Raw genomic sequence first — 24,476 nt, forward strand, 5'->3', positions numbered from 1 at the left:
GTTTAAATTTCTAAATTATATTTTTAGATTTATCCGTGTTTTAAAATTATTTAGTAGAAAATAAGTTTTTTTTTTCTCCTTAATTAGTTTATTCTGAGAATTCTAACAAATTTTTTATTTGTGTATTTAAAATATGTTAAAAAGTTTTGTAACTGCTGTCTACTATCTTGTTAAAAATTATTTTTAACCTTAAATTTTTATTTATATTATATATATATAAACTGTGTGTACACACACACACACACACACACACACACACACACACACACACACACACACACACACACACACTTATTGCAACCATTTATGTTAAGTCTCAACCGGGATTAAATGCTTTATTGGTTTAGTTTTTCGCAATGTTTCATACTTACGAATTGCTTGTACAGAACATTAAATTAAAACCAATGAAAATATGCCTGCTTTTGGAAGTGTGGATTTAGTTTGTTTAGTTTATTTATATAAACGTCCCATTTCAAAGCAACACTAGGATTATTTTGTGACGAACCTCGTAATTTTGAGCCTTGGTCAGATGATGAGGACTATACCTGAGCTGACACACCCCTATCCAAACGTTTCCAGGAGGACGTTTGAAAGTGTGGGAGGGGAATGTTGACCACAAACTTCCATTTAATTAAGGATCTTTAGAGAGGCGAATTCAACTCTAATTGAATTAATTCATTCACGAATTACGCAATATCAAGAACTTTTTAATCCATAATTAATTTTCTATATTACATTTTTATTAGTTGATATTATTTTATTTCTACAAATCAATTACTTAATTCTGATGTATTTGCAATCATCGATTCTACATTGCATGTTTTCTTCTTCTATTTATAACACAGCAATAAAAGTTGTTTTTAAGAAACCACCACAGCCTTTATAACTTTCTGTTTCAAAAATAAACAACTAAAATAAAACAACAAAAATACGAGATTTTTTTTAAAAAATTTCAATTGTTTCTGCATTGACGGTTATTTCACCTGCATTTGAATAAACAGTGACAAAAAAAAAGTTTAAAAAAAATCCACCAAAGGAACAAAAGAACGGTTAAAAAACGAACTTATCAGCTACCGAAAATAATAGCAAATTAGAAAGAAACGCCGCCCTAAAACAGAGGGCAGATGTTGGGGCTGCGGGGGCGTGCATCCTGATTGATTGACGGAGAAAAACGGACAGTTTTGATTGCTAGCATCCAACAGTTCTTTATTTTATTGACTTTTGCCTTCCTCCGTAGATACTGAACAAACACACCAAAAGAGGTTAACAGATAACGAAGAATAATAATAACGGAATAAAAAAAGGGAGGGAGAAAAAATCTTGGAGAAATGGCGGCAGAAAGTCATTTTTCTATCTTCTTTTCCTGCTTTGTTGACAAGGTTAAAGTGGCACATGATGGATTGTTGGTCCGGGAACCCTATGTCTTCTTTACCTATGCTGTCACTTTGTGTGTTCGCCCTGACACGTATATTTATACGAATATCTTTTTGCTGCTCTGGGGTGGGGGGAGGTCCTAAACCTAACAAAATTAGATAACCCCTGAATTCAGTGTGATGAAACTGCTGTTATTCAGGTGGAGCAGGTGAAACTTTATTGTAAAGTCTACGGTTATTTTCCTTTTCGTCTGGTTGTTATCAGAAACGATAACTAACTGTTCCTTGTTATGAAATTATTATCTATTTATTTATTTGCTAGCAGATAAAACTTGAAATAATATAATGAGATTTATTACCTCATCAAGACTTCCCCAGAAAACTTCTTATAGTTAAATTATTTAAAAGACAATCAGGGAGAGCTGCCTATCTCACTTATACTCTGCAATAACTGTACCCTGTATTATTCACCTATGTTATTAACGAATAATAATTACAAAAAAAGCCCAACAGCTTGCGAGTTTCAACGCTTTTTTTTGGCGCTGGAATGTAGTTAATACACAAGTATCAGAAAACAGAATGTATATTTTTACGGCAGATTGAAGCTAAATTTAAAATTAAATTAAGATAAACTAAATTAAATTTGAAATTTAACTCATAGCTACAACTAAATTCACAAAATCACATATCAAATTCCATATATTTCAGTCACTGCATTTTTGAGTAATCCCATTTGCATACATGCAAAAGTGCAGATAGACAGGTGATGAATCCTTTGGCAGATTTCGTACAAAATTTGATAATGCTAATCTATAGAATCTATAGATGCTAAAATTGTAAGCCAAATTTCAAATTCTTAAGCTGTTACTTGTTTAACCTCTTCGTCTTCCGTAACGCGTCTAGCACCTTCTAGTGAAATTTCCGCAGGGGGGCCGTAATGCGCTTCAAGTGCTTCTTCTACATTTTAAAACGTTTAAACCGCTTTGTAAATGTTTACTAATTTGAATTTTTATTTTTGTTTGTTCTAATGCGGCGAGAAACAGAGGAAAAACAGAAATTTCGCGGACAGGAGAGGTCGACGAGAGGGTTAAAGTATTGTTCTTAGATTCAGGCAAAAATACAAACCAAGAAACCGTTAATTTTTTTTTTTTTTATAGATGCGATTCCAAATTTGAAACAAATCTACATTTTATATGATAATTATATGTACTGAATTTTATCTGAGTGCCTCTTAATATTTTGTAGTTACTGGGTAAATTAGTATTTGGACAGCCGGACAGAAGATTCTTCTGAATGTACTTGTTTCAAAATTTGATAGAAATTACAAATTTAGAGTGAAGACTAAATACCAGATTTCAGCCATCTAGCTGATCATGTTTTATTTTAAAAGAGTGACACAAATGTACTTACATATTGTCTTCATGAGTAGTGGATATCAGATAGGCAGCTACTTAGGACCACTGGTAGTCAGAGAGAACGGAGCCGAAAGCTTGTCCTTTGATCTAATTGCTAAATAAATAAATACGTAAAAAAAAAAATGCACATTCTATGCATTATGAAATATTTGGGTAATATTTAATCTATGTTAATCATAGCTGGTCAAATTTCTACATGCTTCATTAGGTTGATCTAATTAGTATAAGATTTATAAACATTAAGCATTTACTTAAGTAATGTTATATATGAATGTGGAAGCCATAAAATCATGACTCAAAATAAATAAACACATTCTTTTTCACAAAGTTAATAAAATAAAATATTTAACATATTAATTAAGTTTTAAAAACATATTGAAACGTGGAACTGCTGAAGTGACCAAATTAGTAAAAGATGGACCTTTTAATGTGGATAGCCTAAAGCCACATTCCTACGAATTGTGCATCTGCAGACATGGCACACTTTCCCCCCGTGCCCCTCTCTTGCGGTTTCCCAGGGTTCTTTGATGTCTGTCCAGGGGGAAAAGTGTACCATGTCTGCAGACGCACAGGTCGTAGGAACGCAGCTTAGATCCGCAAAACAACTAAATCCGCCAATGATGTCCATGCCGATTTCTAAGATATACACTATTATCTGTAATAAAACTGCGATCCGATTTCATGCCTTTCTGGATCTGAAATGGTTACAGAGTAAACCAGTCTGGTTCGAACATTTTCTCGATGGCTTAGAATTTTGGCGATAGGGTGCCAGGAAAATGTTTGAGATAGACGACGGCAGTATATTTTAAACCCTACAGAGATTAGTTTAAGCAATTACAAGAATTTCAGTTTTCGTCTATTATAACACATTGCATAAAAATACTAAGTTTGGTAGCACTGTTTGATAAATACATTAATATCCAAGACGAAAAAGTGAAATAAAAAGTTCGTTAATCGTTAAAAGTTATTTAGTTAAACTTGTTAAAGTCTTTCAATGTCTTTTTTGAATGAGTGATTTGAATGATTGTTTAACAGAACTGGTGTTTTGAAGTCCCGCCTAAAAAGTGTTCATTGAAGCGTCCTCCAAAACCACGCCCAATAGTGTTTGAATCTTTCGACAACGGAGGAGGAGAGCTCTTCTAAGCTCTTTTTGTCTATAGATAGTTACCGGCGAAAGAGTTATTATGAACTGAAATAAGGTTTCAAAAAAATTAGAAACAATTTAAAGCTGTTTATGAAAATCCAAAAAAGGATTTAAAATCTCGTAAAAAAAAGTTACAATATGTGATGCAGAAAGTAACTTTGAAAATCAATGGAATAAACGATTGATTGAAAACATGTACTTCTTACTTCATACAATTTAATAATATGAAATAACAAACCCATAGCTGGCTGTGGTTTAGAATAGCTCCCAGTTTTCTCGCGCTTGAATATAAAATGCGGATCATTAAACAAATTGTCCATATTGCAAAAAAAAAAAAAAAAAAAAAAAAAGTGTTAAATAATTTCAGAAATGTTTCTGATTTCCATTTTTTTTTTTTTTTTTTTTGTAATTTGCTGAATTATTTGCTATATAATTTCTGTAAATATATGCCAATATGTGATTAGGCTTATTCTACATTTTAAGCCTGTTCGACCTCTTTTTAAAAAGCTGGTCTTACATAGTTAAGACCCGCTTTAACTATGTAAATTATTCATTATTCATTTAAAAGATAAATCATTTAGCAATCGTTCTTTATTTTCAGTGTAAAAACTACTGATATGATTTTTTAAAAAAAATATGGAAATTTTCTTAAACTACGATTTAGTAATACTCAGAATCGGGTTGTATGAACGATTTTCTTAATAAATTAAATTTGTGACAGTTCTTCTGAATTTTGAGCTTTTGTTGATTTTCATAGCTTGCTAACAAAAATTAACACATAACACTTTTTCTTTATTATTTATATTTAAATAAAAATAATTAAGGCATTTATAAAATCTGTGCAACAAAATACTACCTTTTCATCTTCCACATCGAATTGGTGTGAAGTAAAAGTCATATCTGTATTGAATTACCAAATATTCTACTAAGATTCGAAATTTTGTTCAGAAATATGCATTTTCATGTTTCTTGAAATTCAATTCTATTTTCAAATAGATGAAAAAGATTTATCCATTATAAAAAAACACCTGTTTATTTACTATGCATTCAAATATTAACCAGGCTAGAAACGAATTTTATACAAAAATACTGAAACTAATTTTATTATTTTTAGTACATGTGAACTTTATATATATTATAAAAAATACCTGTTTATTATCTATGAATTTCAAATATTAAAAAAGCCAGAAATTAAATTTATACAAAAGTATTGAAATAGATTTCGTTATTCTTAGAATACACGAACTCACCAAAACGTTTTTCCAATAAAATATCGGAGATTGAAAACTAAAGATATATTTATCTTCATTTAATGAAACTTTATTTTTCAGTTGCATAAAAAGCAGTGGTAATTCTATAGTAAGATACTTATGATATTATTAACATTATTTTACTGCTGATCAAGTGAATAGTTTTTTCAATTCAGTAGAAATCAAAAACAGAATTTTCAAACTTCGCATTTAAAGCAATAAAACAAGTACCAGAGCAACGGAGATCATACTTCTTGGATTTCAAGACAGTTTTTGAGCTGTACATCTGTTTTTAAATAAAAGGATATTTGATAACATTTGCTTGAAAGGCATGAAACCCCAGCAATGGATAAAAGAAAGTACTTGAAGAAAGACAATCCACTACACCATTGGAACATAGGACAGACCACATTTTATTCTGTTGTCAATTAAAATTTCGATCGAAATCTTCATCTTGGCAATCCTTTAACAACTGCGCGAGGTCCAACAGGAAAACAAAACATGTTCACACCAACCTAATCTACGAAATCCCCTGGTTCTAATCTAAAAGGGACGCCAACGGTTTTATCAGAGTTGCCAAAACAAAGGGCATAGGTACACACCATCCAAAGGATTATCGTCAGAACTGGGGAGGAAGGCCATGAAAGCAAACAGCCGGGGTTGAGGGATGCCCCAAACTGTTAACAAACTCATAAAGTAGATAAAGCACCTTGGTGGTTTCTGTTTGTCGGATTCAGTTTCCGGCCGACCTCCCGTTAACCAGACACTTAAAACACCAGCATGGCGTCCGTCTGTCCGGCCGAAATGTTGGATAACCTTGGAATAGGTATTTGGGAAGAAAATTTGGGTGGTAAGGGTAGCGTCAAATTGGGAGAGGTTCTCAGTAGCTGTCAAAGATAGCGTCAAACACACGCGATTATTTATAGGGTCATGTAGTGCCTAGCTGATAATGCTTCGTTTAAGGAAACGGATAGCTAGCCCTGTTGGTGTCTATTTGTAGTTACCGAATACAGATATTTTCAGAATTTTGCACCATTTTCAGAGCAGCTCATCATTTATTGCATTATGTAATTTAAAAAACATTTTACCTTGAGTCTGATTTCTTTGTTTAATATTCTAAGAGCTTAGAAAAAGCTTAAAGCAATATTTAAGAGTCCATTTTGCTTCATCTTTTGGTTATAAATGAAGTCGCACTCATTTCATATTAGTTATTTTTTTATTTTTTTTACGATTCTTTTTTTTTATGGCTTACTTTTCAGACATTTTAAAACTTATTCTCTTTCATTTTCTTTTTGACTTCCTGCAATTCATTTGGGAGATCTTGCACATGCTATTCATTTCAATATCTCGAAACCACTACTTTTCGACGATACTATCTCGCTAAGGGGCGAGAAGCGGAAGTTAAAAGCGAGATGAGGGCGAGCAATTTACAGAATTCTTCATCTTTTGTTATTGATTTCTGCACCATTAAGTACTTTTCCGTCCAGTTTCTTCCCACATCTACATGAGTGTCATTTCTCTCCGTACTATTTTATTTTAATTCAAAATTGCATATTGATTGTTTATATGGTTACTTCAAATGGTAAAGTTTTCAGGGGTGAATCGAAGAATATTTTATATAATATCATTAAATGTGAACAAGATTATCTACCATTCTTAATTTCAAACACAATAACAAATAAAAAAAGTTTTAAGATAAAAAAAAATATTATTTTGTAAAACAGTGAATTATCAAATTTTAAGAACAGGAATCTTCTATTGTTCTTCAGTAAATAGAAATTATTCTAAAGTATTTTATTGAGAATTAGAATCTTTTTACCACAATATTACGAGTTTTCAAAAATTTTTTCGCTAAGTCCATGAATAATTCAAATTCACTTCATTGTTAAATGTAAAAATCTCCTCTTCTCATCTTTCATCTCAAACCTATTTTGACTAAATAATCGTTACGCATGCGGAAAAGCTTCGGAGGATTTTCGAATCCTTGAATGAACAGTAGCATACTTTTTTCAACATATAAAATATACTGACAACAAATATTTTCTTTGAAGAAAGTTTTACAACAATATGTACTTCTGTACATATCAGATTATCTAAAATATATAAATGAAGTAATACTCTTCTTAACTTTTATCAAGCAAACAATATGTACTTCTGTACATATCAGAATATCTAAAATATATAAATGAAGTAATACTCTTCTTAACTTTTATCAAGCAAACAATATGTACTTCTGTACATATCAGATTATCTAAAATATATAAATCAAGTAATACTCTTCTTAACTTTTATCAAGCAAACAATATGTACTTCTGTACATATCAGATTATCTAAAATATATAAATCAAGTAATACTCTTCTTAACTTTTATCAAGCAAACAATATGTACTTTTGTACATATCAGAATATCTAAAATATATAAATCAAGTAAGACTCTTCTTAACTTCAATCAAGCAAACAATATGTACTTCTGTACATATCAGATTATCTAAAATATATAAACCAAGTAATACTCTTCTTAACTTTTATCAAGCAAACAATATGTACTTTTGTACATATCAGAATATCTAAAATATATAAATCAAGTAATACTCTTCTTAACTTCAATCAAGCAAACAATATGTACTTCTGTACATATCAGAATATCTAAAATATATAAATCAAGTAATACTCTTCTTAACTTCAATCAAGCAAACAATATGTACTTCTGTACATATCAGATTATCTAAAATATATAAATCAAGTAATACTCTTCTTAACTTTTATCAAGCAAACAATATGTACTTTTGTACATATCAGAATATCTAAAATATATAAATCAAGTAAGACTCTTCTTAACTTCAATCAAGCAAACAATATGTACTTCTGTACATATCAGATTATCTAAAATATATAAACCAAGTAATACTCTTCTTAACTTTTATCAAGCAAGCAATATGTACTTCTATATATATATCAGATTATCTAAAATATATAAATGAAGTAATACTCTTCTTAACTTTTATCAAGCAAACAATATGTACTTCTGTACATATCAGAATATCTAAAATATATAAATGAAGTAATACTCTTCTTAACTTTTATCAAGCAAACAATATGTACTTCTGTACATATCAGATTATCTAAAATATATAAATCAAGTAATACTCTTCTTAACTTTTATCAAGCAAACAATATGTACTTCTGTACATATCAGATTATCTAAAATATATAAATCAAGTAATACTCTTCTTAACTTTTATCAAGCAAACAATATGTACTTTTGTACATATCAGAATATCTAAAATATATAAATCAAGTAAGACTCTTCTTAACTTCAATCAAGCAAACAATATGTACTTCTGTACATATCAGATTATCTAAAATATATAAACCAAGTAATACTCTTCTTAACTTTTATCAAGCAAACAATATGTACTTCTATATATATATCAGATTATCTAAAATATATAAATCAAGTAATACTCTTCTTAATCTTTATCAAGCAGAATAGCATTCGGTGAATGTTACAATATAACAGACCTTACAATACTCGTAATCATCAAGTCATAATGGCGAATATTGTTGACGGATAATAATTAAAAAAAACAATAAAGACAAGGATTTCTTGAAAAGATATAACAAGAATTTACTACTGGCATGATGCATATATCCATTACGATCGAAAAACTTATATAACTTAAGAATATCATTACAATAAAAAGTTACGACATTCGTATTTGTTGTCTCAGAAGACAATATTTTGTTAAACCAAACACGTAAATTTGATGTCCCAAAATTTGAAAAAAAAAAACAAAAAAAAAAAAAAAAAAAAACGAATAAATAAATTGCGAAATGTTCGCTAACCTTCAAACAATATTATCATTTCACTTGTTATCTTCAATATTTGTAGTTAAAAGCGCCATAAATCATGTTTGAGCAGCATATTAACAAATCTGAAGCTTTGGTTGTCCACATTTATCATCCGCTGTGCGACGTGAAAGCGGACGCATGAACCAATATGTATATTCGTTCTGTCTGTAAGTGAATAGAGACTGCATCATGAGAAGGAGAAGATATTTCCCACAGCTTTGTCTTTGATTAATGATGTATTACATAAGCTTGTTACATTGTGAATCGGAATATAAACTAAACGTTTTTAGACAATGAATTATTGAAAAAAAAAAAAAAAGAAAAAAGAAAGATACAAAGATACATGGTTTTTTTTGTTTGAAACGTTTACGGAAAGAAACACGGTTAAAATAAAATTAAAACAAATTGAAAAAGTTGTTTGTTTCTTGACACTTTTTGTATAGATATCTATGTCAAAAGATATCTTAGATAGATAGATCTTTTGTGTAGATATCTATATTTGTGTGTGTTGGGCGGTTGTATAATCACTTTGACTTAGGCCACACGATATTTACTTTCTAGAATATGAAATATTACAGAAAAAAATATTTTAATCATCAAAATATTTGAATTCGATATTTTTACGAATTGAAACATTTCAGACCTTCCTCAGCTCGAAAAACATATTTTTGGAATTATGTCTATTTGTCTGTGAACATCACAACTCAAAAACGCTTCTAACTAGAAGCATGAAATTTAGTATGCGGTCTTTGCATCCAATTTATAGATTTCAATTAAATTTTGAGCGATGTCCATTCCAAAGAAGTTTGTCTGTTCGGCTGTCCACATAACTAATCTGTCAAGGGGTAGACTATCTATCATTCACAAGCATATAAGCACTTGGAAAACGAACAAATAATAAACGAAATTAATTACGTAAATGAAATAGAGCAGGTTATTTTCTTCTAAACTATTGCGATTCTTTGTCAGATTTTGGTTTCAATCGGGTGGAAAAAAGCAACCAAAATACACATTCGATTTCCTGGTGAAATCTATTTATATAAATAAAAAGGAAATTCATAAAAAATTTGCACGCTCTTGAAATACAAATTAAATGGATTTGCCTCAAACATTGCTCATAAATATTGTAAATATATATATATATATATATATATATATATATATATATATATTTGTGAAAGTTTATGGACAATTAATAAAGCCATAATTTTTTTTATTAGTTAAAAAAAAAACATGCTTCCATTGGCAAAACTGATTAATTTTTTTAGTTCTGTCATGTCAGTTTAATGAAAATATTGTAGATGTTTCAAAAACGTTTTATTTAATTTTCTACGAGATAGCTTTCGCAATAATTGATTTTAAAAAATTGATACAAAATTTAACTGTCAGTTATATTTTAAAAAATTACCTTTCGGCATATTTTAAAAATCGCTTAGTATTGTCTCTATCTTTTCTAACAGGTTATGAGATTTAAAATTGGTTGATACAAATTATTTACTAGATTCTTTTCCCCTTTGTTTTCAAACAGAAAGATTGAGCATTTGATGAAACGATAAAAGTATTTGGAATTTCATAGTAAAAATGAAATATATCATGGAAAATTCTGCAAAAACATTTAAAAATGTAAAATTTAGGAGAAAATTTACACAATAATTGTATTTTTTTAAAAAATTTTGAAATGAAGAAAAAATTAGTTTTATACAATAGAAAAGTCTTATGCTCGCTCAAAGCTGAATGCTCGTGGAATTTCCGGTCTAACGCAGATGTGTGAAGCTTAAAACCATTTGCTATTTTGTTTGTTTGGTGAAAACAAATGCTAGAAACTTCTTGCTTTTAGGTTTTTATTTGCCTCTCTCTTTCATATGTCACTTCTGGGAGCTACATTGTTACATGTGTAAGAGGTCACTTGCTATCGGCCAAGCTGGCAAAATGGTCAGCCCCCCATTGTTTGTTAGATAAGGTGCGGGTAAGTTTCGGGAGATTGCACCAACTGGTTATAATAAAATCGACTTTTTGCTGCTCTTCCGAGCTAAACATCTTTTAAGAATCTTCAGTCGCAAATGAAATTAGTATGAGTTATCCCCACTCGAATTTCTGGTATACTTCGGTAGAATAGTACACTCCTTTGGTTCACTTTATAAAAAGTAATATAATATAGTATAGTATAGTAACTTTATAAAAGTCCGTATCCATTGCATGCATCATAAGGGTAGAAATGAAGAAAAGAAGAAACAAAGCTTCCAAGGTCCATTCTTTTACGACATATTTTAACTATTACAAATATCTTTTAAAAATCATTTATTTAAGCACTCAGTATTTTCTTTTGAATGAGATAATCTCTATAATAGGTCAAATAAATGTTCCTGGATAAAAAGTGCATTCATTTTCAAATTAGCAAATATGAGTAGAATTTGCACTCCGAAAAGTAATGAGATGCATTATTTGTCAATATAAGGATTTCTTTTAGTTTTTGGAAATCTCAGACGCAGTTTTATATTTGTTATAATTCCCTAAAATTAATGTGAAAGGTTTTGCTATTACAATAATCGAGTTCCCTCTATCCACCCCGCATGATTTCCGTAAGTTTTAACTTAATGTGCAATGTTTTCAGATCCGTCGTATTGTTGAAAAAATCCGAATATGAATTTTAGGCGTCTTGCTTTCAAAAAATTGGGTTCAAATTTTGATATAGATTTACAATTTTCGACACAAATTTCAAACAGATGGATAATTGATGAAGTTAACCCATAAATACATATCTACATTTCTGATGATAAAATTATGTAACAAATTTCATTCGTTTAGCATTCATTTCTTTTTTGAACTCTCCTGTTCAAATTCACACTGACAACCAGATCTTTTTTATGAATTTCTTTCAAAATTTGCTAGATATCTGCAAAAGCTGACGATCCGATTCCATATCAAATTCGATCTCTTTAGCTAAATGCGTTTTTCAGTTATTATATTCATGAAATAACAGACAGAAAAATGAAATTTCAAAAATAATCAGGGGCGAGGGGGAGGTTGTGAGTTATCTCCACAAAACTTTCTCTCACTCTTTCTAATAAAATGCTATCGCCCCCCCCCCTCCTTTTGCGCAACATTGTGCATCTTGGATAAGGCCTTGAATGCCTTAAGTGGCGTTGATGAACAGTAATTACGCAATATAAATCATTGGCTTGAATCTAATATTTTTACTGAATCTACTGTACGATATTTGGTAATTTCTTCTATGATCATTCATTGGCCTGCCTGAAACACAAATGACCTAAAATCAAACATGTAATTCGGACGCATTTTTTTCCCGACTGATTGCAACAAAAATTTGACACAGAGCTTTAATTGCAGTCTCAAGATCACATACTAAATTTCGAATATTTAATTCATTGTGCTTTTAAGTTATTGTTTATACATGCATGAGAAAGTACAAACTGACTAACGATCAACTTTATGAAAGATTTCTGTTCTAATTTTCATTCTCCCCTTACTATCTTCGTTTTAGATGCTAAACATATATATATAAATTGCATCTATCTAGCTCTTTACATTTAGTGGCCATTGAGTTCATTATACTTGAACCGCAGCACAAACAAATGGATTTCTAAAATGGATTTGGATGGAGATTAAAATGGATTTCTAAAATTTGACACCAATTGTCAAATTCGAATCCATATGCCAAATTTCATCTATCTAGCTTAAACCGATTTTGAATTATTGTTTTCGCAGGCAATTGAATAGACGAACAGCAAAAAAAATTTTAGGCGATCTAACATGTGAAAATTTAACAAAAATCTCAAAATCAATGTTTTTGACAGGTAAAATATTTTCTCTTCAGTTACCCAAAAATTTACTACATATACTTTATTGTGCTGATTTTAGCATAAGAAAACATTTATTTTTTACATGAAAATTATATAAACTATAGAAAAAACAGTCTCTAAAGAATGAATAAATACCACATAAATTGAATTTCTTCCCCCCTTTTTTTAAAGCCTCTATTGAAAATTATTAAAATTTTAATACTATTTTTGTTTTGAATTTTGGCTCAATTAAAATATTTAACAGTTTTTGGTACAATTTTTTTAAAAAAAATATTTGACAATTTTCACATCTTGCATTCTACAAATTCACCAAACTGAAAATACCTCAGTTATTGGATGGTCCAAAACATGGAATTTTCAATGTTTCGGTTTGACACTTAGTTTTGGTTGGATTTGATTGATGTTTTCTAGATCAGGATTCGAAAATAAGGCCAATACAAAATTGTAATTTGGATTGTCACGTTATAGGACACCAATGGCAAAGTTTAAAATAAGGAAAACAGAGTTACAGTGAAAAATTGTTTGATAACGATGAAAGGCTAGTTCTGATTCATTTACAATTAATTTTAAACAGCTTTATAATGACAACTAATGGCATATGCGTTCTTTTCATTGAAAAAAAATATTGCAAATTCCTAAATAATATTTTTTTTTTTATCTAGCTTAGAAGTGAAGAATTTGACATCTGTCTCTTGATATTTTTTTAATTCTATATTAATATAATGTGAATATCTATTTTTTTTTAAATGCGTGTTATGCATTTGTAAACTTATCTTTTGTGTGATGGTGGAATGATCTTAATCTAATATCTCAATATGGAAAAAGATAGTTAATGGATAATTAGATTTTTTTGTGTGCCTATTTCACTTTCTTGTATACGAAGTGTACAATGAGAATCGTCAAAAAATTCGAACTCAAGATTTTAAGAAATCTGAGCTTTTCATACTCCTCTAAGACCGAAATATATACTTTTAGAATTATGTCCGGTTTTATGTGACCATGATATATCAAAAATTCTTTGAGTAATATGGTTAAATGGTATATGGTCTTTACACCAAATTTGTAGGGCTTCTATCAAATTTTGAAGACATTACATTCAGAGATACCATGTCTTTCCGGCTACCTGAATATAATCTAACATAATAATTACAAAACTAATGGAGCTAGATTAATAAAATTTGGTTAAAAGATTTAACTGTACAGTGTGGATACTTTTCATATGTGAAACCAAATCTGTCAATCTCTTGACAGATTTGGTTGTTGTCTGTACATTCTGTTGTCTGTACATTCACAAACATGTAATCCTATAACTCCAAAATGCATTTATGAAATTTCGTATGTAGTTTTTTCTTTACTACAATTGTTTGTTCTCTGCTGAATATGATTTTAATCGGCCTGGATAAAGAGTATAGTCGTGGTTAACTGCGATATACTTCCGGTACTTATAAATTAACCGCATCTCAGTGATTTATTGCCAATGATTACACTCTAATAGTTTTTTTTTTCTAAACTTCCAAACACCAATGGCAGATGATTAATAACTCACAAGTATCTTTATGTGAGATAATCCCGAAATCACTCATTATAAAACGGGAATTGATCTTCTTTCATGGATTTTTGCGATATTTCTATAGAAATATTGAGAAAAGTTATATGAAAATTTAGATACAATTTTACAATAATTTCAAACTTTTCTAAACCATAAATTGTAATTGTAAAAAATACATTTTAAAAATAAGCAATATATATATATATTATATTGTAATTGCATTCTTCATAAATGTTTTACAAAAATAATAAAATTCACACAGATGCTTACAAAAAAATTAATTAAAAAATGTTGGTTTGAATTAATGGTTACATTAATTATGTGTTAGTTTCTTATGAATCGACAGATTCTGATATGACAATTACAGATAGAAATAGAGAAATGAAAGAATATTTTTGCCTAAAAATACAACAAATTTTTCTGAAATATTGCTTAAGTCTATGTTGCATTTTCTGAAAATTGCAAAAAAGTAAATCTGTATAAAACAATTGAAAACAGCAACAACCATTTCTCATCATTTGTTCTAAAATGTATGTTACTGAGACACGGCATGAAATCTTACCGACTAATCCTTTGCCTTTGTAAGTTGTTGCTAAACAGTAGATGGTTTTTTCTTACCATTACCAGCAATTTCCAATGCTTTATTTTTCTATTTAGTATCATGGCCATCAATTACGATTGGATTAAATCTGAAAAAGAAAAGTAAAACTTCAAGAAAGAAAAAAAAAAAAAAAAAAAAACTATCAAAAATATTTTCACCTACGAGATAAATCAGATATACTAAAAGCACGTATAAAATAACTTTAAACATTTGTTTCTATTCTAAAACTTTGTAAAATTTTTGCTCTAATTTTAAGCAACGCGTGTATATTATATTCATTATCATTTACAATAACCCTTGAATATTTAGACTGATTTAAAGTTTCAGTTTGGAGGCTCTTGATTTATGATAGCGTATCATATGAAGTGAATTCAATTAAAAAAACATATTGAGACATATAAAAACAATGTTATATAAGAAAAACTTTTATTTGTTTTTCTTGTTCAAGTATACGCGAGTACCCTAAAATAGAAAATGCTTTTGAACATTTTTATGATAATTGACTTATTAGAATTATATGAAATATGTATCTTAAAATATTACGTTTATCCCAAATCCTTATTAAAATAACATTTCAGTAATCGTATATTAACACGAAATATATTCTCAGATAAAAATTTATTATTTTAGCAACTTTAAATATGTCTAAAGATACTTCTACGTCATCTTAAATACGTCTAATTATTTTTCATAGGTGTCAAACTTTATTTTGAAAGAATATAAAGGCATCATGATATGCATGAGGCATTATATCATAAGGTAACATGGTTTTATGGTGGAAAAAAATCATGGTTTATTATAGAAAAAATAAGAAACGATGAGTGAATAAGGGAACAATTTGACTTAAGTAACTACACAATTTAAAAATAATGAGCTTAGATATAAAGTAGTTGATTGATTCGAAATTCATAGTTTGTCCAACTGAATCGATATTTTATCTCTAAATTTACAAGCCTTATCAAGGTTACCCCTGATGAATTCATTCTGCGCTAGACTCTGTAAACGATAAATTTTTGGTTCCAGCCAAATTTTGAACCCAAGATTCTACAGCTCCAAATTTAAGACTTTGAGATCGCAACCTTTTGCTTTTAACATCCAAATCTTATATTTAGTAATACGTTAATATAAAGTTACGAAGTTATACTTGAGATATACAATTTAAATTCTTCAATATTTGCCGAATTTTCGTATGCGATGATACTAAATGTTGGGTGAATAGTATCGGGTGAATCACATGCTAAACGAAGACGCTAAGATGTGCTTACAAGGCTTGCTATTTAAAGAAACATAATAATCTGCTTTTTAAAAAAAATGAAACTTCCAAGTTGCTGAAAATAACAATGTTTCACATTAAAACTGCATCTTAAGAGAGATATACGACTTCAACTTCCTTCCAAACACCAAAAATTTGCATAATCCTCAATGGTGACAAGTATTGTTTTGGGAAGTGAGCAACAAGTAGACAGGATAATAAAGATAACCACTGATTAAAAATTCATTATATGGACACATGACTTATCATTTGGGTCTTTCTTAATGGTATCTGCGAGTTCTAACCCAATCCATCATATTGAAAGCATTCTTGGGGTACAGTCAAACCGACGTGTTTTCCAGCGAACAACGAAATGTTTCTTAAGAGAAAAGAACTCTTTAAGATGTCAACAAGAGATTGAGAATTACGATTCAACGTCCCGGTAATCACGTGTAACAAGGCTTACGTGTGGGCAGTGACTCGCTCCTAGAAAATCACAGTTGAGGACAATAAAATAATACATCAACCTTGTTTGTTTTGACGTATGAAAGGTATTCTTTCTTTTCTTTTACGATGTTGATGCGGACGATACGGACAGCTGATTCAAGCCGTATGAAACACTGGACAGAACGGAACACGGGGAACCGGATACGACGAATAATTGAATATTCGCGACGTCTTTTGAGAAAGGTTTTTATCAGCTTCCGTTCCACTTAAAGGATGCATCTCATCTGATGTAGTTAATATGTATCTGATTCAATCGAGTAGCGTAGCTTGGTGGCAGCGCACAAGTTCATTTTTTTTCTTCTTCCTTCGGCTTGTCAAAAGACGGTAGCAGGTTGCTGTCGTTCAATTCAAATGAGCCCTGTTTAATATGACAGCAGCTGAAATGAGAATAGCAGGAAAAGAAATCTTATATAAATTAACTTTGTATATATATATTGCTGATTGAAAGAGATAAAGGTTATTTTAAAGTCTAAGCTAGGAATAGCTGTCATTTGTATGGTAATGTGACGTACGTATGGTAAATGAGCCATTTCAAACATATTAATATAAATATAGCTTCTATTTCCAATATTACTTTTTAAAAAAATACATTTTGAAAGAAGATTTAATATTTAGAATATTTACCAGACAAAAGTTATCTTTATATGCATTTCAATTGGTAAATATCAGATGTTAAACAGTTTCCACCATGTTTTTATAATGGTTTGGTTTAGTTTAGTTTAGTTATATTAACGTCCCGTTTGAAGCAACACTAGGGCTATTTTGGGACGAACCTCGTCATTTTGAACCGCGGTCAGATGACGAGGACGACACCTGAGCTGGCATCCCCCTCTCCACACCACACCAGCGGGAGGACGTTTGGTCAGGACGGATTTAATGTGCAACAGATCCCCTTACACGACCTGTTCTTCGGTGGAATCGGATCACGAACCTGAAACCCTCCGGTTTCGTAGCCGAGACCTTACCACCAGGCCACCGCAGCCCTGTTTTTATAATGGATGTCGAAGTGTTTGATGACCAAGACTTTTCAAATCGTCATTCTCAAATTGTATGTACGTGTATTTATAAAATGTTATTTCATAAATCCATCAGTACTGATATTACATATGCATCAATCATATTTTATAAGTATTATCTCAAGATTTTTGACTACAGAATTTATAAAGTCCTAAACCATAGAAAAAAAATTAAACTAATTAATTTAATTTGTTAAGTTAGTTTAATTTAATTAAAGTTAAATTGGACTAATTACACTAAAGAATTAAGAGTTTAAAACGTTCAAAGAGTGAACATGAATGTTCTAACACAGAACAGTATTTTATACAATGCAGTATTCCAGTATTGTGAAAGCTTGTATAAAATATAAGAACTCAGGATTTGTAAATAATACATCTTTCTCAGATTCAGAATCATTTTGCTAGAAAATAAGTCCACTATTAAATAAATTCTTTTTATAAAGGAACAACTTCAAACCGACATTGTAATTTTGTATACAATGAGTAAATCACTTTAACGAATTGTCCAATTCTTCATAATATATAAGCAAAAAATTCTTGATAATGTTTCTGCTTCGCCTTCATTGAAAATTGTACCTGTGCAGCAAAAATATTTCTTTGCAGGAATAAAAATGAAGGCCTAATAAAAATAAGGACAGTTCTAGATGAGTATTCCAAGACAGAAAATAGTAAAATTTTCAATATTTAGACATGCGGTAAATGAAAGATATAAACCCTGGAAAGAGAAGTATGAATTTTACTGATATGAAAGCTTTTTCGAAATGCATGTCGAATCATTCCTTGACCACCTAACATCGAGGAACATGACCTTGCTTTTGTCCTTTTTGACCACCAGGTGCTGACGTTTACTATGCGCAATAAAAACATCACTCAATTCATTCTTTGTGTAGAGCATTGTCGCAGAAGTGTTCGAATATTCAATTACGTCAATTGTAGTCTGCTTTATTTATTATTGAAAGAACATGAGACCGGCGGTCCCACGACCGAAGAAATCTGCAGAGGGACACGCGTTCCCCTTTCGACCCCTCTTGCGGTTTTCTGGGGTGCTTTGATGCCTGTCTAGTTTACCGACAAAATGGCAAATTTTAGCCATTTGTTTGTAAAAGATTTATAATCAGTGCAGAGTTTTATTTATTGAACATTTTTGGTGTCTTTATTTCCGAGGTACCCTTGTTAACTTTTGCACAAGTTTAATCTTCTCTGTTTTGTGTCAGTTGTCAAGTGGCAACTGAATATATTTCATTGAACTGTTAGGTTTCGGAAAGATTTATGTGTGCTACATAAAGGAACTCCCGTCTTCTCCGGTCTCTACGATGGCTAACCCCTGGAGCCAGAACTTGCTTCACTTTTAGGATTTGTGGCTTGTTACAACCCCAGACACACTAATATATTTTATACGAAAATGCGACTTAATTTTTTTTATAATTTACGATTCACTAATGCAATAAAAAAAGTTTTGATATAAATTTTGAACCTCTATCATTTTTTTTAATATTGAGATATACATTAATAGGACTTTACCGCATATATTAGTGAAAAGAATAAAATGCTAATTTGAAATTACAGGACACAAGTGGCGGCGTCTTGGCATAGGGGTAGCGTATTTCCCCCGTGATCAGGGCTTTCCTTGTTCGAGTTCCGGTTCAGGCATGGCTTTTCTTGTGTTTTATCTGTAAGGTGTGAATATGCCCCCTGTAAAAAGGGGTTGTGCAGGCGAATTTGACACATGAAGTAGCTAAGTCGTACTCTTGGCCCTAGTTGGCGCTACCTAAAAAACAAGAGACGCTCACTCGGCTTAAATCGCTGCCTAGATCGTCAGCGGGCTTGTAAAGTGCCATAAGTCACAACACAATGCAACAGGACAAAAGTTTCTAATCCGGGATTTTTAATATTCTTTTTTTTTTACATCGTTTTGTGCAAATAGATGCATATTAAATGAGTGCGATGTTGTGGGGTTATTTGAATTTTACTCAAATTTCATAGGCAAGCTCAGTAACAAAGACTAATCTCATATATGAAATTATTTCCATAATTTAAAGTATTCTTAGGAAGTGCGATAAATAACAAGTATTGGTGGATAGTAGCCTTTTACATTACTTTAAGTTAATCACCAATTCTCCGTAAAGTTGTTGCAACTTTCTGTGATATCTACTATAAACTATAGTTCATTTTCTTTTATTGCTTGTAAGTTTATTAATTCTTAGTAAATAAATTTTATCAAGTTATTAGAGAATCTCTAAATAACGTATATAATCATAAGAATTTTATTTTCGAAATAAAATACATTTTTGTTCCAAAATTATGCGTAATGGTTAATTGACCATTCTGATACTGTCTGCTTACAGAGTAAAAGGTGGAGATAAAGAAAAAAAAAAAAAAAAAAGGCAGGCGGACTAAGCTTAATTACAAATACATGCATTTCTTAAGAAGAGTAAAAATCAATATAAAAAGCAACATAATAAAACAAAAGTCTAAGCAAATAACTAAAACCGGAATTTCTAGTGAGATAACCAAACCAAAATCCATTTTATAAATATTTGTAAAGATAAGCGTTTAAAACACAAAACTGCCTTTACAATTTATCCTATGATTCAATAACTAGAGGTTAGAATTCTTTGCGCTAAAATCAATCTATTTTCATAAAAAAAAATATTAAAAAAATAGTATATATATGCTACGCTTTTAAGTGCTCATTTGATATGAAAATTCATGACAAATATACTAAAAATTCTTTCAATTTCAGGAGACCATTTTTATGATAAATCAAAAATTTAAATCATGCGATTTTATTATTGTCATTAAATTCTTTTTAAATGAATATCTCTAGCAAAGATGTGGTTAAAAATATAAGATCTGCATTGTCTTTAAACTTCATTTAAATTATTTTCTTGTGGTAGTTTATTTAATAAATCTAGTTTATCCGTTTCTAATGGAAATAAGAAAGCTGAGTCAATACAATTTAAAAAATCATATATATATACATATATATATATATATATATATATATATATATGGCTCAGAAATCGCTCTTATTTCTTATTGTAGAATGACATCAATCAATCAAGTGTAAATTAGTAACCATGCGAATTTCAACCTGTTTTATTAAACGTTTTTGCAATTACATTTCATTCAACACTGAGCGTAGTTAATTAATGGAGCAGCAACAAAGAAAGAATTAGAAATACTTGGGAGAAGTCTCGCCATGTTACCAAAAACATTTAATTCGAGGAAAGAACGCATAAAAGATAATATAAATAAGTACGAAGCAGAAAGTTGAATCGAAAGTGAAAATAAGTTCAATTGTCGTCAGAATCCTTATGACTTGCGGATATATGAAAATTGATGTTCATATCTTCCATAATTATTATCTTACAAATATAATCTTTGCCATTTATCTTCAAATTTATACACTTATTTATTAACTTATTTAACTTTTTATTAATATCGATTTAATTTTAATAAAAATTTAGAATTCCTTTGAAGCCCAAGCTGTATAAATGTTTATAATGTTATGATGAAAGTCAAGCTTATTCATCAAAACGTTTAATCGCATGCTTTCACCAGCCATTAATAAATAAATATTTTCACTTCTACTTTCATTTCATTGTATACACACTTTTGAATTTATAAAAGCAATAATTTGTAATAAAAAGTTCATCTGAGTTCATGCTTTTCAGGCATATTAAATAACAAGGCGAAAAAAAAAAAAAAAAAAAAAAAAACGTTCCATATTAATTGTTTAACTGACTAAAAAATCAACAATCTGAGTAAACAAACTCGCTGCTAAAGGCGGCTATTTATTATTAACATATTTGAAAAATATAATGTGAAGAACAGTAGGAGTGGTCTCCTTCAAACTTTCTCGCATACTCTCTAATAATCCTGTCCTGGCAGAGAGCGCATTGGATCATATGGCATTGGAGTACAATAGCTACGAAATATTAACCTTTTTTGCATGAATTTAGCATTTTTACTGAATCTATCATGCCATCCTTGGCGAGTTATTTGGCAATTAATCTTTGACATACTTTAATAGTAGCTGAAATTCATATTCCTGATTTAGGCACGTTTCTCTCAACCGAATGAAAGAAAATTTTAACACAAAACTACACTTGCAGTCTTAAAATTTCGTAGCAAATTTGGTATATTTAAGTCACTGCATTTTTGAATTATCTAGTTTACACATTATTGAAAGTACAGACCAACATACGGGCAATCTTTTGTGTGATTTGGGTCAAAATTTGATAGATGTCTAGATTATAAATGTTAGTTTTGTGCACCGAATTTTATCTATCTAGCTCTCTTCGTTTTATAATTATCGTGTTAAAATATATTCGAACAATCGGACAGACATATTTCCTTTAAGCGGGATTTGCACAAAATTTGACAGAAATCTGTAAATTTGATGTAAAGAACATATACCAGATTTCATCTGTCTAGATCAAAGCGTTTTGAGTTAAACTTTGTCATAGATAGAGAAGCAGACATTTTCCCAAAATGCGGTTTTCGAACTCAGTCAAAAACTTGGAGATTCATTGCGTTCGAATTTTTTGACGTTTAATATACTTCCAATATATTAAGTATATGAAAAAATAAGAAGATTACTTTTTAAAATATACTCATTTCAGATTCAGAATTGTCTAATTGGACGAAAGAGAATATTGTATAGCTCATTTCGTATAATAGATTGCGAGTTGTTATTTACTATAATGATGCTAAAAAAATAAGTTATTCTAATAATATCTATCTTTTTTCTTAAACTTCCCCAGAAATACCGAGGATTTTCACGAATTTCGTATTTCATCTTCTTAGGAAAATTTACAGTTTGATATGAAAATAATAATTTTATTCATAAAACGAAATAAAAGCAAACCAAGAGGAAGTAAAAGCATTCCTTTCTATCCTCTTACATTCAGCTTAATATTAATACAAACGAAAGAAATTTATATTCATTGCAAGTAATTCAACGAAATAAAAGTTCAAGTGGCCTAATACAATTTAGATGCACTGGATACTGTTAACCAAACTTACAACACACATATTGTCAAGATAAGCTTGTTGAATAGGCCAGCCTATGAAAAATCGATAAACGTATTGGCGGTATATTTACATAGTAAGTGCTGAAATACCGAGGATTAGTGAATATGTTACGCCAAATGAATAAAACACTGGCATAATTAGTTTGATCCGTATCAAGGAACTGTTTTTAAATAATAATATTTAACTAATGGTGAAATAGTGTCTATTGTATTCAAATGAAAAGTAAACAGAAGCCTAATGATTTATGATTGACAAAATAGACCTATTTAAAAACTGAATGGTCTTTTTATATAATCAACAGACGGAAAATATCGATAAGGAAAAGAATGATTCTTAGGATTTGAACCTAAAACAGCCGCAGATAAAGCCATTTGGGTTAAATACTGTTGGTGCCTAGAAAAAGATAATTTTTTTTTATTTAAATAGGAAAACCTTTTTGGTAAATAAAAAGTTTAAAATCACCCAACTAGAAAATAGATTTTAAACAGAATTACTATTAAGGAACAAAAATAGTAATTACCATTCTACAATAGTTTTTTGATGTAATGACTCTAAAATTTAAAATTAGCCTATCTAGAAAATGGTATTTAAACAAAATTACTTTTAAGGAACAAAAGTAGTAATTGCTGTTCTACAATTAGAAGTAAAAGTTAAAAGTTCCAGCAATTACTACAAAAGTAGTAATTGTTGTTTTAGATATAATGGCTCTAAACACGTTAATACTCTGAATTCTTATGTCAAATCGTTTTGATTTTCTAGATGTTTTTGGAATACTCAAAGAACACATACCATTGATATTATATGAAAAACACACAAGTGATTTGATGGAATTTATTGTACCAATGCATAGTTAAAAGAATTATCATTGATCAGTATCCTGTTTTTTCACTCAGTTTTTAACTATATTTTATATAATTAATCTATAAAATATTTTCTGTATACCTATTTTTCTGTTTGAAATCACTCCTTTGATTTGTGATATTTCGGTAGAATTTAGAATTTTCTTTGAGTAGTTGCTTTTTTTTAAAAAAAAAGATATTGCTCATTTCTCTTATTTCCCCTGTAAATTTAACAAATTCCGATTTCTGAATGAAATGAAACATATAAACAGTCGTGTGAATAATTTGATACAAAAAAAAATGTATAAGCGAATTTGGAATTCCCGAATTATTAAAACTAAATACTTTCTTGTACAATCTTCTGTCATTCTTCTTATTTTAATTAATTAATTTTTTATTATTTATTTTGTTACTTTTTTGTTGGACCTTGGGCTTATGAAAGCATAGAAATAAAGTATTAGAATGAGAGAAAAATAAAACGAAATTCAAAAGTTTTGCGTTTTTTGTAAATATTATTGAAATATATTTAATGTAATCTAAATTTATCCATAATTTCTAATTAATAAAGACATCGGCAGATATTTTAGCGTCGGATATTTTCCAATCTTTTTAATTTATTACAAGATTCTTTCAAAGGCAGCAATCCAATTTACTCATCGTTGATATTTGATTTACATATATTACTAAAGAAATTATGGGTAGTAAATTTCCATTCAGGTTGAGAGAAACGTGGTATTAATTATTTCACCAAAAGAGTTGGTACAAGTCACGTCACGATATAATGATATATTAATCAACAAGTAATTGAAAAAAAAAA

General features: G+C 29.7%; 1 long non-coding RNA gene across 1 annotated transcript in view; it reads right to left on the minus strand.

Moving 5' to 3' along the window:
• Positions 1–24,476, minus strand: part of LOC129962671 (uncharacterized) — a 29,266-nt gene that overhangs the window by 936 nt on the left and 3,854 nt on the right. Inside the window, exons 2-3 of the long non-coding RNA XR_008783939.1 lie at positions 14,967–15,093; positions 2,784–2,882 (exon numbers count right to left, since the gene is read on the minus strand). This is a non-coding gene — a long non-coding RNA (uncharacterized LOC129962671). The remainder of the gene's footprint in view (positions 1–2,783; positions 2,883–14,966; positions 15,094–24,476) is intronic.

The sequence above is a fragment of the Argiope bruennichi genome, chromosome 3 (assembly GCF_947563725.1).
Source record: "Argiope bruennichi chromosome 3, qqArgBrue1.1, whole genome shotgun sequence".
Classification (NCBI taxonomy): Eukaryota; Metazoa; Arthropoda; class Arachnida; order Araneae; family Araneidae; genus Argiope; species Argiope bruennichi.